Source organism: Vicugna pacos, chromosome 8, assembly GCF_048564905.1.
Source record: "Vicugna pacos chromosome 8, VicPac4, whole genome shotgun sequence".
NCBI classification, from domain to species: domain Eukaryota; kingdom Metazoa; phylum Chordata; class Mammalia; order Artiodactyla; family Camelidae; genus Vicugna; species Vicugna pacos.
The window spans coordinates 23,632,649-23,648,903 of NC_132994.1; the positions used below are offsets into that span (position 1 = coordinate 23,632,649).

At 34.9% G+C, this 16,255-nt stretch overlaps 1 long non-coding RNA gene across 3 annotated transcripts in view; it reads left to right on the forward strand.

Moving 5' to 3' along the window:
- LOC116281601 (uncharacterized) overlaps positions 1-16,255 on the forward strand; it is a 406,927-nt gene that overhangs the window by 155,814 nt on the left and 234,858 nt on the right. For 2 of the 3 annotated variants that reach the window (XR_012074857.1, XR_012074859.1), the window contains exon 1: positions 10,008-10,102. The exons of the other annotated variant lie outside the window; for it this stretch is intronic. This is a non-coding gene — a long non-coding RNA (uncharacterized lncRNA). Of the gene's footprint in view, positions 1-10,007; positions 10,103-16,255 lie in introns of those variants that run through there. 3 annotated transcript variants of the gene reach the window in all.

Genomic DNA, 16,255 nt, shown 5'->3' on the forward strand with positions numbered 1-16,255 from the left:
TGGCTTCACAGTTAAGGGACGTGTAACCTGGATTAAGACCACCTGGGTTTGAAGGACTGATCTACCTAGTACAATTAATGTAGCCTTGTCAAAGTTATTTTTCATCTCTGTGCCTGTTTCTTTTCAATATGGAGATAATTATACTATCTACCTTTTATGATTTCTTTCAAAATTAAACGAATTAATATGGATAAAGCTGTAGAACAGTGTTAGCACATAGCAGACACTGAATTAATGTTGTTAAATATTTATAGAAAATTAAAATTTCCCTTTGACCACCACTGACAATCGCAGTATGCTTAAAATTATATATTTACTGAGGCTATTTCTGAACTACTCCACGTGTTTACTCGTATTTGTGTATACAGGATGTATTGTAAAAAAAAATGAAGGACATCATACTGTTCTTATATACTTTTAGTCAGGTTTATTGAAAGCATGATTTATACACAATAAATTTAATCTGTATGCAGTGTGAAGAATAGATCAAGGTTCATTTCTGTTTTGCATATGAATATTTAATTGTTCCTATTCCATTTGTTATAAAAAAAACTATCCTCTTTCCATTGAAGTGCCTTTGCTCCTTTGTGACAACAGTTGACCATATTCTGTAAATCTTTCTCTAAACTGTTTATTCTATCAACAGGTATATAAATCTTCCTATAACTATACTGTCTTGATTGCTATAACTGTATATTCAGTCTTACAATCATGTGGGGTGAGTCTTGTAATATTGTTCTTTTTCAGTTTTTAAAAATTAATCTAACTCACTTGTCTTTCCATATAACGTGAAAAATCTTGTCAATGTCTACAGATATTCTTCCTGGAAAATAAGTAGATGAATTAATGAATAAATATAATTAATTTTCGAGACTGTATGTGTCTCCAGTTAAATTTTTTTAAATTTTATTTCTTTGATATTTGTATTTTCCACATATATATTCTAAAAATGTTTTAAGCTTATGTCTAAGTATTTCATTTGTTAAAGTTATCATAAATTGTATTTTTTACATTTTAGTTTCAAATATCTAGTTAGATTATATAGAATTATGACTGCTATTTATAGGTTGACTTTTATCTTTCAACATTGGTAAATTCAGTTTTTAGTTCTAGATCTGTTATTTAGAATTTTGGGGATTTTCTATGCAGACAATCATGTCATCCTTAAATAGGGATAGTTATATATTTCTTCATTATCAATCTTTTACTTTTTAAAATGATCTTTTAAAAAATGTCTTGCTTTAATGCACTGGCTAGGACTCACAATAGGGTATTAAATAGGTATAATAAGAATAGACATCCTTGTCTTATTCCTAATCTATGTGGGATCCATTAAGTCTTTTACCGTTAATTATGATGTGAGCCACAGTTTTTTGTTTGTTTTATAAGAATGGGTGTATAATTTTGTTAAATTCTTTCTTTTGCCTTAATTGCTATAATCACATACTTTTCCTTTTTAAGGCTAATATGGTGAGTTATGTTGATTTATTTTTCATGTTAAAATAGCCTGACATTACTGGGATAACCCATATTTGTTTATCATGCATTATTCTTTTTGCATTTTGCTGGTTTTAACTTGCTAACATTTTATTGAAAATTTTTGTGTCTGCATTCATAAAGGATATTACTCTGTAATTTAATTACACTGTCTTTTTTTCTGGTTTTAGTATTAAGGTAATACTGGCATCAGATAATAAATATAAATATTTCCTTCATGACCGTTTTTTAGAAGAGATTATGTAGAATTGGTATTATTTTTTCCTTAATTGTTTTGTAACATTCTCAAGAGTAACCATGCAGGCAGATTTTAAAAATTTGAACTATAAATTCAATTCCTTTAATAGATACAAGAATATTCAGGCTATATATTTCATGTTGATGAAGGTTGGTTGTTTGTGTTTTATGTAAGTTTTGAATTGTATCTATGTTGGTGAATTGACTTGCATAGAATTGTTCTTCTTATTATTTTCATGCCTGTGAAGTCAGTAATGACTTTTGTTTCTAATATTGGTCATTTGTATCTTTTCTCTTTTTGTCTTGTCAGTTTTGTTAGAGTTTTATGGATTTTATTGATTTTTTTCAAAGATATGTCTTTTGACATTCTTGATTTCACAGTTTCTTTTCCTGTTTTCATTTCATTCATTTCTACAATGCTTATTATTTTAATAATTCTAATTGATTTTGGTTTATTCTGCTGTTTTTTTTAAAGAGGGAAACTTAGTTGATTGACTTGGGAGTTTGCTGCTTTTCTGATGTAAATGCTGAATGCTATCAATTTCTCTATTAGCATTGCTGTGTCTGATCCCATAATCTTAAATATATTGTATTTTTATTTTCACTTGTTTCAAAAAATTTTCTCTTTTCCATGTGACTTCATCTTTGACCCATAAATTTCTTGCTATTTTATCCAATCTGACAATCTCTAACTTGTATTTGGGATATTTAGACTATTTACATGGTTTGATTTTAATTTGCTATATTGATAATTACGTTGTTTTTAACCAAATTGTTATTCCTTACTTTTTTCCTATTTTCCTGCCATTGTTGACAATTTTTATTTTCTATTTTAGCATGAAATATATGGCTTTGTTTATCTATCTCTCACCTCCTGTGCATTGTGCTGTTGTTTTTATACATTATTCTATATACATTATAATCCTCAAAACACATTGTTGCTATTTTGGGGGGAAGTCAGTTATTCTTTAAAGAATTTTTTAAAATGTATTTTATACTGTTCCACATTTTTCACATATTTTTTGCGTTTATTTATTGTATAGTATTTATTTATTGGATGGATCCAAATTTACATTTCATATCATATTCCTTCCTTTACTATTTCTTAAAGGGCAGTTCTGCTGAAGATGCATTCTCTAGCTCTTATTCATCTGAAATGTCTTTATTTGACTTCACTTTTGAAATATATTTTCATTAGATATAGAATTTGAGGCTATCAGTTCTTTTTAAAGAATTTTTAATGTGTCATTCCATTGTCTTCTGGTTTTCATTTTCTTTTTTTTTTAACCAAAAGATTTTTATAACTATTGTTCTGCTGTAGATAAGTTCCCCTTTTCTTCTCTCAGAGAGACTTCAGTATTTTCTATTTATTCTTGGTGTCAGCAGTTTGACTAAGATTGTGTGTGTGTGTGTGTGTGTGAGTGTGCGTTTTTGTCTTTCCCTCTCTTGGAATCTTATCCTTTTTTTTAAAATATATTTTTGTTGAAGTAGTCAGTTTACAATGTTGTGTCAGTTTCTGGTGTATAGCATAATACTTCAATCATATAGGAATATATATATATATATATATATATATATATATATATATATATGTGTGTGTGTGTGTGTATATATATATATATATATATATGTTTCCATATTCTTTTTCACTGTAAGTTACTACAGGATATCGAATATAGTTCCCTGTGCTATATAGTATGAACTTGTTGTTCATCTGTTTTATATATAGTAGTTAGTATCTTCAAATCTAGAACTCCCAATTTATCCCTTCCTACCCCTTTACCCCTCTGGTAACCATAAGTTTATTTTCTATGTCTGTGAATCTGTTTCTATTTTGTAAATTAGTTTGTCTTTTTTTATTCCACATATCTGTGATATCATGTGGTATTTTTCTTTCTCTTTCTGGCTTACTTCACTTAGAATGACTTTCCCCAGGTCCATCCAAGTTGCTGCAAATGGCATTATTTCTTTTTTATGGCTGAGTAGTATTCCATTGTATAAATATACCACAGCTTCTTTATCCAGTCATCTGACAGTGGACATTTGTGTGCATTTTTACACCATTATCTCTTCAACTATTTCTCCTACCCTTTCCCATTACTCTTCTACTGAGACTTCAGTTACACATATGTAAGGACCATTTAATATTGTCCCACTGCTCTTAGATACTGTGTTCTGTATTGCTTTGAATCACTTTTTTTCTGTATTTCAGTTTGAATAATTTCTCTTAACTGCAGTTCCTATCTCTGCTGTGTCCAGTCAGTTGAAAATACCATCAAAAGAATATTTTGTATTTGCTGTATATATTTCTGGTGCCATTTCTATATGCCTTCTTCTTTTTTCTATCTTTCTAACAAAATTCCCTTTCTGTACTTTTCTGTTGTCCTTTTCAAAGTAGCTCCTTTAAAACAGTTGTCAGTTTTTTAAAAAGTCCATATATGATAGTTCTAACAACTTGATGATCTCTAGGCCAGGTTCTGTGAACTCTGTATTTTCCTGACAATTTGTGGTCTCTTCTTTTTTTATACATATTTTTTATTGAGTTATAGTCATTTTACAATGTTGTGCCAAATTCCAGTGTAGAGCACAATTTTTCAGTCATACATGAACATACATATATTCATTGTTGCTTTTTTTTTTGCTGTGAGTTACCACAAGATCTTGTATATATTTCCCTGTGCTGTACAGTATAATCTTGTTTATCTATTCCACATTTTAAAATGTGGTCTCTTCTTAATTCAAGTTTTTGGAGAATTTTTTAACTGAATGATGGGTATTCTGTGATAAAGAATATTAAGAATATTAATATTAAGAATATTAAGAATACAGTAAATAGAGTTATGCCTCTTCCTTTCTCAGGCTCTTGGTGTGGGCATTTAATTCAGTTAAGAGTTGAGCGGGTTTTGACCTTTATTATTACATAATTACCTCAGTATACCACAAACTTCAAACTCCATCATGGACAGGATGCTACTAACCTGTTTTTAGTGTCTCACCCTCTGCTTCCGTCAGGCCTGTAGGCCTGCCTCAGAGTGTTTTTTTCCCACATTCTTGTCCCTCCTCCCACTTTAGATTGCTGTGAATTTTAACTGTAAATGTGTGTTGTGTTGGGGGCAGGGTTGTTTTCAGTTTTCCTGGCAGAGCTGCAGGCCCTAGGCCTCAGGAATAGAGCTTTCTCACCATCCCTATCCCTCCTGGTCATGGTGGCTGCACTCTTCTTTGTATCTCTGGAGGATCTTGGGCTGGAATGGGTTTTACATGTCCTATCAGAGTAGTCATCAAACCCTCTCTCTTATTAGTATAGCATCTTCAGCTGAAGTTGATGTTCTGCCTCTTCCCCACTACTAGGCCACTTGTTTTTTCTCCTCCTCCAAGGTACCCAATCCCTTGAGCTCTTTAGTTGGGAGAGTCTCCTGCCACTCCTCCATCAGCTTAAGAATTTATTTAGTAAGAGAGTAGGACCTGGACTATGGTGAGATTTTGTGTACTACTGTGGGGGCTTAATCAAGTTTCCTGTTTTGCCTTCAGTATTTCTTGAGAACACCTGCTGTTGACCCATGTTGACCAGCTAACAAGAGTTACCAGACATTCCTTAGGTGTAGGAAACATGTTAGGGAGTCATTAATTACCTTTTATCTTTCATGACTTCTTGTAAAGCCTTCCTCCAAAGGGAAAATGTCAGGGTGCTGTTCTTCCAAACCCTTGCAATTGCCTTAGGGTAACTGGCTACTGAATCTTCCATCTTCCATCGTGGTTTGATCTCGTAGAGACAGCATCCATCTGACCTCCTCCACCTCATCCCCATGGGACCTCAGGGGTGAGGAGGACTAATGTGAACATGAAGCTTAGACTGCATCTGGAGCCATGAATAATAAAATCCACCTTGGACCCAGGCATCTTGTGTCTTCTGCCAACACGCATGAATACTGGCGGGCTAGAATTTTAATTTGCAAGTATAGGTTAAAATCTCAGACCCTTCATTGTTATGGACCACAAAAACTTGTAGCACCTTGTGTCTGGTGCTCCCAGGGATTGTAAACTCTCATAATGGTCATTTAATAAGTCATTTGATTTTTTGCTCTTTCTTATCCATCTATAGAAATAGATCTGCTCATAGTGAAACAGTTTGTGCTACTATTTATCTTTGGAGTTACCGGTTACGCTTTGGAATTCAGTTCACCTGATAAACCCATGTGATATTATGAATTTACAGATATTCTAGTTTTTTCTCATTGTTAGAATAACATTGTAGTCCTTTTTTGGCTTAGTACATTCTAAAATTGTCCTCAGAATTGTGCTGTTTTTGGTGGTGGTGGTGTTCAACAATTTGCCAACATGCCTGAGAAATTTTATTTGGTGCCAATATGTGTACATCCATCTCCATCTTTTTAACTTCTTTAGTATGTCAAAATATGAAACACATAGTAGTTGCCCAGGGATGAGCACTTAAACTATATCTGATGTTTTCTAATTCCAATTAGGGTAGTCCTTTTAGACTCCTTCTTATGCATGTGTGCAAATGTTTTCTGAATAAATATCAAAAGAGGAATCTCCATCACTGTGCTTGTATATGTTAAATATTAGTAAATAAAAGTGTCCCTCTCTCTGGGGTTTTACCAATTACTTTCCACACAGCAAAACCGGAGAATATCAATTTTTCTAGAACTTCATTAATACTTAACATTATCAAGTTCCTTAATTTTGGCGACGTGATGAATGAAAAAAGTATTTTGTGTCTTTAATTTGTGTCTTTAATTCTTATAATGATATTGATTATCTTTTTATATATTAATATGCCATTTCTATCTTTCATTCTCAGTTTTTGCTGTTTTCATTTATTTTGGATATTAATCCTTTTATGTGTATGCTGCAAATATTTTCTTCCTCTAGTCTACTGATACATTAATTTTAATAATGGTGCTTTGGTTATACTAAAAAATATATTAATATTTTTCTTTGTGACTTTTGTTTTTGTCTTGTTTAAAAATGGCTTCCTTTCTCAAGGTTTTAAAGATGTTCATCTCTATTCAATTCTGAGACTGGAAAAGTGCACAGATGTGTTTACTACTTTTACAGTTATTATTTTTTTAAGTTTAGATTATTTGAGTTTAAGATACAGTATTGTAGATGGTACTGATTTCTTCCAAATTGGGTGTCATTTTTATATATAATATTTTTCCAAATACACATGAATCCTTTGTAGATGTTCCCTTAATCTACTAATTTATTATAGATTTTCTTCCTATTTTATTACTATGTCCAATGTAATTTGATACTTCATAGGGTAAGGCTTATTTCTTGTTTTGCTTTTTCAAATTTATCTTCCCTATTTTTTCATGTTACCTTTGCTGGATGAAGTTGAAAGCTGGTTTGACAAGTTTTATAATAACTGTATTAGAATTTTAGGGGAATTAAATTACACTTACGGATTAGTTTGAAGTGTCTGGCATCTTCATACTGTTAACTCTCCAGCTTATGTATATTTCCATTTTTTCATGTCTTTATTACTGTTCCTACATAAGTTTCAGTATTTTCTTCTGAAATGTCTTATGGAGTCTTCTGAGATTTATTCTTAACTACTTTATTGTTCACAATTGCAACTGATATTTAACTTCTTATTAATATATCCCTTAATTGGCCATGACTGACTAGAAATAGGCAGTAAAACTTGCTGATTCAATTCATAGGCTTCAGAGCACACTGAAGTCTTGTTTTGTTACTTATTAGCTCTATGACAATGGAGAAATTAATTACAATTTTCTGTGTCTCAATTTTTCTCATTTTTAAACTAGAGATAATGATAGCATTTATTTTGAAAAGTTGTCAAACTTAAAAATTAAAGTTAAATGAGGTAATACATGTAAAGAACCTGTAATAATACTTGGTGTATTTAATGTAATAAATGAATGTTAGCAGATATTTTAAAGACACTATTAATTTTTTATGGTTCTCATTTGATTCATCTGGGTATGTTAGGCATACAATCATATCATCTAGAAATAATGAATTTTATTTTTTCCTCTCAATACTAATTCCATTTATGTCTTTCATTATCATTACATTGGCTACAACCTCTTGTACACTTAGTATCAATGTGAGAGCTACAATATAGTGTTGCTTATAAAAGTATTTCTAATATTTAGACATATTATCTTTTCTATTTATTTTTGTGACTCTTTCTCCATGTAAGAAAATTTGTCTTCTTTTTAGTTACTATGAGATTGTTTAATTATAATTTATATTTCTTTTTAAAATCTATTGAAGTTAATTTATTGAATACATGTTTTGTTGTCTCTTGAGATAATTGTGTTATGCCTTTATCCTTTCCTCTATTAACGGAATAGATATCATTGCATATAACATATTTTTAAATGTTAAACTATACCTGAACTTTTGAGTAAACCCAATATGGTCAGGTTTCCATGTTTTATTTAATATATTTATGATTTTGACATTTTCTTTTTCATTCTATTTATATAGAAAATGGATCTAAAGCTCCATTTTCTGGACTGGTTTTGTTATAATGCCTTATTTAAGTTCATAAAATACACTCATAAAATAAATGGGATCATTCAGTTTAAACTAGCACTCCTTGATTTTTCCACTTAATATCATTTTAAATTATTCCATATTGATAAACTTAGAGCTATATCATTCTTTTTATTGGCTTCCTAGCATTTATTGTATGAATATAAAATTACTCAATCATTTATTTACTGATGTAAGAAATATCTATTGAATACTTACATTATATTTAACATCATTTTCAGTGCCCAGTCTATAGCAATAAACAAAATAAAATCCCTGACCTCAAAGAGCTGATATACTTAATGACTGAGACAAATCATAGACTACTTGAGTAAATATTAGATTCCTGGCACTGATATTTATTTCAGAAGTAGTTTTAAAAAGCAGAGCAAAGGAATACCTTGTAACTAACTCTTTCTTTTCCTTTGCTGCCTTTAGAATCAGTTCTTTAGCCTTAACCCTGGCCATCCTGATTATGATATGTCTTGCTGTGGGTCTGTTTGGATTCTTCTTGTTTTGGACCCTCTGTGCTTCCTATACTTGGATATCTGATTCCTTCTTTAGGTTTGGAAAGTTTTCAGTCATGATTTCTTCAAATACCTTTTCAATCCCCTTTGCTCTTTCTTCTCCTTCCGGGAACCCTATTATGAGTAGGTTGGCACACTTTATATTATCCCATAGGTCCCTTATATTGTTTTCATTGATTGTTATTTTTCTCTTAGCTGTTGTGATTGGGTGACTTCTGTTGTCCTATCTTCTAAGTCATTTATTTGTTTCTCTGCATTATCTAGCCTACTTTTTACAGCCTTTAGCTCAGCTCTTATCTCAGCAAATGAGTTTTCCAATTTTAATTGGCTCTTCTTTATAGTTTCAGTTTCCTTTTTGACGTATTCTCTGTCTCTATGCACAATCTCTTTTTAGTTCCTTCAGTACTTTGATCACTCCTTTTTTGAAATCATGATCTAGTAGACTATCAAGGTCTATATTTCATTGGTTGTTCTTTCACTGGATTTCTCTTGTTCTTTTAATTGGGAGTGGTTCCTCTGCTTCTTCATTTTACTTCTATCTCTCTGGCACTATGGATTATGGAGTATCAGTTGTCTACTGTGGTCCTGAAAGGGTTTTATTCATTTATTTATTATTTATCTATCTGTCTTAAAGTGGAGGCAGAAATAAAACTAAAAAAAAATTTAGAAGAAGAAAAAAGATTTGAAAATAGTATAATCAGTAACAGAACAAAATGAAGAGAAATAAAAATCAAATTGAGACAAATTTAACATTTAAAAGAAAAAAAGATTTGAAAACAGTGTAATCAATAATAGAAGAACAAAACAAAGAAATAAAAATCAAATTGAGACATTTTAAAAAATTAATAAAGAAAATTTTAAAAGGGAATAAAAAAATTTAAAAAAAAGAAAAAGAAAAAAAAGTGGATGTATTCCTGTGGAGGCTGTGTGCTCTTACTGATTTTGTCCAGAGGTCCTTCCTAAGTATGGCTAGTTGCCAAGCCTTACGTCTGTGCCTTTTGTCTGTTATCCCTTTGGTTAGGGGTGTGACCATAGTGTTAAGTGTTACGGTGGCCAGAGCCTGCCCTGGCTATTGAGTGGGGCCTCCTTTTTGTTCTGTGGTTGTCGCAGCTCCAGCCCTCACGCTGCTGCGCGAACTCCACTCGCTGGTTCAGGACGCCCTCCAGCCATGCCCCTGTCTGCGCTACTTCCGGCGCCCTTAGGCGGGCAGGTCACGCCCCTCACAGCACAGCGTCCCAGAGCCGCGCTAGAGCACAGTAGGCAGCGGGTGGCGCCCCCTCCAAACACTGCGTTCTGGTGCTGCCTCCTACCAGGTAGGTGGGCGGGTTGCACCCCTGTTTAGCACCACACCCCACACAGAGTAGGGCCCACCCTAGGTAGGCGGGCTCAGAGAAAATGGCCGCAGCAGCCCTCGCCCCTGCTCTATGCCAAAACTCCACTCCTTGTTCCTTTGTCTCAGAGGCGGGCGTTCACAGAGGCGCCACAGCAGAACGGTCCCTCTGCCTGGGGGTGTAAACAAATCTCAGTCCCGCCTGTGAGGTTGTGGAGCCCTCAGTTACAGATTCAGGTTTCCACCACACCTCGGCCTTGGAGCCGCACACCTGAGAATATGGCGGCTGTGGCTGAGCCCCGCCTTCTTCTCCCAAGAACTCGCCAGTAATGCTGCCTCAGGTCTGTGGAGACGGAGGCTACGGCGCCCCTCCCCCAAGGGCACCCCAGCAGTGTTGCTTTGCGTCTTTTTTTTTTTTTTTTTTGTATTTTTATGGGGGACCCAGGTTGTGCTGCTCTGTATCCTCTCCCAGCCACAGCACAGCACACTGCAGTCCCCTGAGGTTGCCTCTGTACAGCCAGCCTGAGTCCTCGCCCGGCTCGGGCAGCCTGTCCAGCCCCACCCCCGCCGGTTCACATCTAGGGCTGGGGGTCGTAGAGAGCCTTTGTGCCCGTTTAACTTAGTTCTGTCGCTCAAGGGCTATTTCATGCAGATCCGAGCCTCAGCGGTTCCCCCTCTGTCCCTCTGAGCTCTCCTTTGGAGACGGGGAGACCCAGTTAACGAGCGCTATTCCTCCTTTGCCACTCCCACCCTATAGGACCGTCCTGCTCTATTTTCCTTTTTCTTCTTTCTCCTACCGTATTTCTGGCATATTTTGTCTTTTGAAGAAGGTGATGTTCTGTCAAAGTTTAGCAGGTGTTCCTATTGGATGGGTGGGTCCGTGGATGTCAGTCTCAGTATATTTGTGGGAGAGGGTGAGCCCGAGCATCCTTCTACTCCGCCATCTTGGTCCTTCTCTCTCTAATTTTTATTTAGACATAACAGTACCTGTGCTAAGTTCTGCTTTTGCTATACAAACAATTTGCTTACCGTTTTCTTCTGGATTACATGCTCACTTTAGTGGGATAAGTTCTCTAATACTTTATTCATAGAAGATATGAGGAGAAGTGTCTAATTCCATTTTTTGTTGTTTCAAAGTATACTTATATTGCCTTTTTATATTAAGGTAGCACTAGGTACAAAATTCTAGCTATAATATTGATTTCCTTAGAAATTGAAAAATATTATTCCATTCGTTTATTATTGTTAACAGTAGTAGTTGTGTTAGAAGTAGTTTGTTTTGCTAATGAGAGATCTGAGATAAATCTGATTCTTAGTGATTAGTAGATAATCTTAATTTTTCCCTATTATGCTGTAGCAATGCTTTTAGATAGTTACGGTTTTTGTTGTTATTTTATTCTTATTACTATTAATTTACTCATTAGGCCAGTCCTAACTAGGCAGTATAAATCTGTGTTCTCTTAAATAGAGTGCCCCTATTTTTAGAAACTTTATGTGGATTGTTTGAAGATTGCTTTTATCTATTTGTTCTAGTTATTCCTTTTGGAATTTTTCTTAAAAGATGGAAGAAATATTAGATCTATATTAGATTATTAGAATATTAAATTCTATTTGAATCAATCTTTATTTCTTGTTCTCCTAATTTTTAGATAATGTCATTTCACAAATACCATCCTCAGCCATGTCTATGATTTCTATTTATGTTTTGTTTTGTTTCTTTTGAGTAATAAGAAATTTAATTTCCATGATATATTTTGGAATTACTGTTGTCAAACCCAAGTTCATGTGTCCCACACACAGGTTGAAAAAACCAACATGTTGGAGTTTGGAGCACAGAAATTTTTATTGCAGGGCTAAGCAAGGACAATGGATGGCTCATGGTAAAAAGCTTGAACTCCCCAATAGGTTTTAGAGGAGATTCTTAAAAGACAAATTTGGGATGAAGGCTGTAGGATGTGTGTCTTCCTTCTGATTGGTTGGTGGTGAGGTAACAGGGTGGTGTTCCAGGAATCTCAATCATCAGTCTTCTGGTTCCAGCCAGGGTGAGGTCCATGTGCTTGTGCTCAGCCTGCAGTGGACCATCCTCCACCCGGGTAGGGGCTTTAGTTCGTGTAGAAGAACTCAGAGATGTGTTTCCAATTGTTATATATATCCCTTCAGGAGGAACTGGGAGTCCTGTGACTCAATTGTTCTACTCACTCTAATGTTAGAGTGTTTCCCTAACCATCATTATGACCATGAAAACCACAGTTCCTTCTGGTCCACCTGGAACTATCCTGTTGTCACTAACAGTGAGGAGAAAAACACCACTGCTGTTACTGCTTGTCCCATGTGTGAGGAGCATGTTTGTAAATGCAGGGTCTTCCTCAAGACCTCCATGCGTGACCTCTTGGCACACTCCTACCTTTAAGACCACCACCACCATGGACCATTCTTAGAATTGCCTCCCCCTCTCAAGTAGCCTTTTCTGCATATATTTTAGCTTATAGTTTTCTCCATCCATCCCATCCTGTCTGCCTGCCTGTTTCCAAAGGTTCTTTGTAGTTTCTGGTAGATAGTAAGTACTTTTTTTTTTTTTTCCCAAAATGTTGTTCATGTATTTCTTTATGTGCTTTAATGACTTCAGTAGTTTCTAAAATATTTTCTAGAAAAGAGGAAGCTACAATACAGATGTGGGTCTCAGTCTTTGCCTGAAACAGTCTCACTTGTAACATGGTCTTTGTGATACCTCAGGGATCATTGGTGATACGTTTTTATAGAGATATTTAAATCTATTAGTATGAAATCATAGAATTAGAGACTTTTTACAAAGTAGAATGCTAAATGTGTATTAATCTCCAAAAATATGGGCCTAATAAGAAGGGGCTTTATTGGATGAAGGAAGATTTTATAGCTACATTAATTAATTAATTTAATGTGTCAGTCATATTAAAAATATATTTATAGAGCAGCTCTTCAATGTGCAATTAATTGCATTCAGTGGAATAAAAATTCATGGAGTGCCTATTATGTGCTGGCCTAATATAGTTTTATAAGAAGGATTTTATTTTCCCAAAAGGTTTTTGTGTACTAAATTCCATCTGTCAGTGAAAGAGCTGCAACCAAGTAACTACTTTCTTAGAATTACATGTCATTATTGCTATATCAGAAATATGCTAGGCAAAAAAAATTACTTTCCTAATATTAGTAGAGGACATTACTACATACTATGGAGTGAACAAACCTTTTCTGTATCAGTAAAAATCTTAGTCTTTGTGGGCCATACGATCTCTGTTCAAACAACTTAATTCTGCTGGTTTTCTCTAAGCCATGAATAATATATAAATGGGTTAACGTGTTGTGTTCCAATGAAACTTGAATTATAAAAACAGACAGTGGACAGGACTTGGCCTCAGGCCATAGTTTGACAACCCCAATGTAGAAGTTTACAGGATTTCAAACTACTATTACTTAAACTGAATTTCTGGAAAAAAAATTATTGCTTCTTCTCAACTTAGAATACCGTTTCAAATTCTTCAAGAGAAGGTGAAATTGGCATGATGGATTTTACCTTCATCAATTTAACAAAAAGATCTTCACATCTAAAAAGGAATGTGTATTAATAAATACAACTCCAAGGTGAAGAGTAACTCAGAATATTTTAAGTTCAAATATATTATTTTTTCTCTAGAGTTGCAAAGTTCCAAAAGATGAAAAAGGAAGCTCCAATCTGAAATTCCTGTACAAGATGAAAGATGACTCAAAACTTAGTACTCTGCTATAAGTATGAAAGTAAAATCTGTAGTGTGTAAAGTAACTCATCATATAAAATTCCATAATATTATATGTTTAAACTAAAGCAGAGAAATGTATACCTGGTATTTATATAACTAATGAATTCTTCATAAGTGTTTTGGAAATTGCATATGATAAAAATACTTAACCTATAGTGATGTGAGAGGTATCAGGTAAGATTGAAAGGTATTCATAAATTATTTGTTTTTTGAAAAACATTTTGTGATCCTTTAAAAATATTAGTATTATGGATTAACTCCCATGTCAGTAAACAAGGGATGTTGCAGCCATCAAGCAATCAGCTACTACAGCCACCACTGTGAGCCCTGAGGGGGTTCAGGATGGAGAAAGCAGGATACTGGCCCTAGATAGCTAAGGTGCCTATCAAAGGAGTGATTTCAGTGAGCCCAGGCTCTTGCATCTTCCTATACATAGACTAGTGCTAAATTCATTAATGAGAGATGTCTGGCTTTCTTTAATTAACAGTACTCTTTTGATGTTCCCACTATCTGATTTTTGTTGCAAAAATTCCTATATATACCTGGCTCTTCCTTACCTCTTCAAAGCAGTCTCTTAGAGTGATCTGAGAGGCTGTCTTCCGGGCTAAAGTCCTCTGAAAATCCGCTGAATAAAACATAATTCTCAACTTTTAGGTTGTGCTTTTTTTTTCTTTCTGTCGACAGTATTTTCAAGAACAGCATCTCTCATAACTTAAGGTAGGCTTAATTTATATTTTTTTTAAATTATGATGCTATATACCCAGGTTTCCCCCCAGATGGCAGATTTATTCTCTGTAAATGAGTTCTCCTGGTTGAATTCCCACAACTAGCTTTCTTCTCCTCTGATAGTGTCCCAGAACGTCACATATGTTTTCTTGATAGAGAATCAATACCTGCTTTGTCATTGCTTTATGCCTTGTTCTTACACGCTGGTCTTTGTCAATTCAGTATGAAGGCTTTATATGTTCTCTATATTGTCACCACTGACCCGAGTCATCATTATCTCTCTAGCCCAATAATCACCCTTGCACAGGAAGGTGGATGCTGGATTGGATGCTGGATTTTCCCCTCTCCAGATCCATTCCTCATCCTTCTGCACCCTGATTTGTTCCCTGGGAGTTGGATCTCTGTTCACTGCAACACCAGGCTTTATTGCTAACTGGCTTCCAGTTACTCTTAACCAGTGGGAAAAACCAGCAGAAGTTTGAAGATTGGGATATAAGACAGGTCAGAAGGCTTCTTCTCTGCCTTCCTTTTCTTTTAGCAGTGTGTTTCTTGCAGGACCCAGTCTCACGTGGCTCATCACTCCCACAAGTTTCCAGTTCTCACAGGGCACCAGCAGCAGGTTCCTCCCTTGGCTCCTTCAGTCCTAACAGCCGCAAAGCCTTGCTGCTCTCACTAACTAGTTGCCTCACCTTACACTTCTGCTCCATTAATGCTGCCCACTGCACACCTATAAGTCTTGTCTTCCTTAAAATCTTTTCTCATTTGATATCTGTAAATTCTCTTTCTTGTTGGACCCTGTTGTAAGGAGTAAGTTAGTTTCCAGATTACTATATTTGAATTGCTTCTGCAATTTTTTAACCATTCCAGATCCACAACTCGTTCCAGGAAGCTAAGGTAAAATTTTCTCGGATTAGCTCGTATCTCTTAATTCAATGATAAGGAAGTAATGATAAAATTCAAGCATAAATAGATATAGGATGTGTGATGTAATTTACAGTAAGAAATACATATTTGATCTTTATCCCCATTTTGGGCACAGAGCTCCTAAAACCCTTGTAACTTCCTAAGTGATGAGCATGTCTAAGATGTTATTTGTTATGTTAATGGTGTGACTTTTGGATCTCACCTAAGGATGGTGGCTGGTTACCAGGATAACAAAATTTGTGATCAGAAGGTTGAAAACTTTCAGTCCCATCCTCTGACCTCTGGAGAGGGGAGAGGGGCTGGAGATTGAGTTCAAACACAAAGAACCAATGATTTAATTCATCATGCCTATGTAATGAAGCCTCTATAAAAAAATACCCCTAAAAGACAGCGTTCAGAAAGCATCCAGGTTGGTAAACATGTGGGTATTTGGGGAGAAGGCTGCACCTAGAAAGAGCCTGGAAGTTCTGTATCCCTTCCCACATAGCTTGCCATCTGCATCTCTATCTGCCGGTTCCTGAGTTGTGACATTTTATAATGAATTGGTAATCTAGTTTCCTGAGTTCTGTGAACTGCTCTAGCAAATTAGTTGAACCCAATGAGGAGATTGGGAACACTTCTGATTTATAGTTGAGTACAGGACAGTCAGAAGTACAGGTAACAACCTGAACTTCCCACTGGTGTCTGAAGGTAGAAGGGGAACAGTCTTCTGG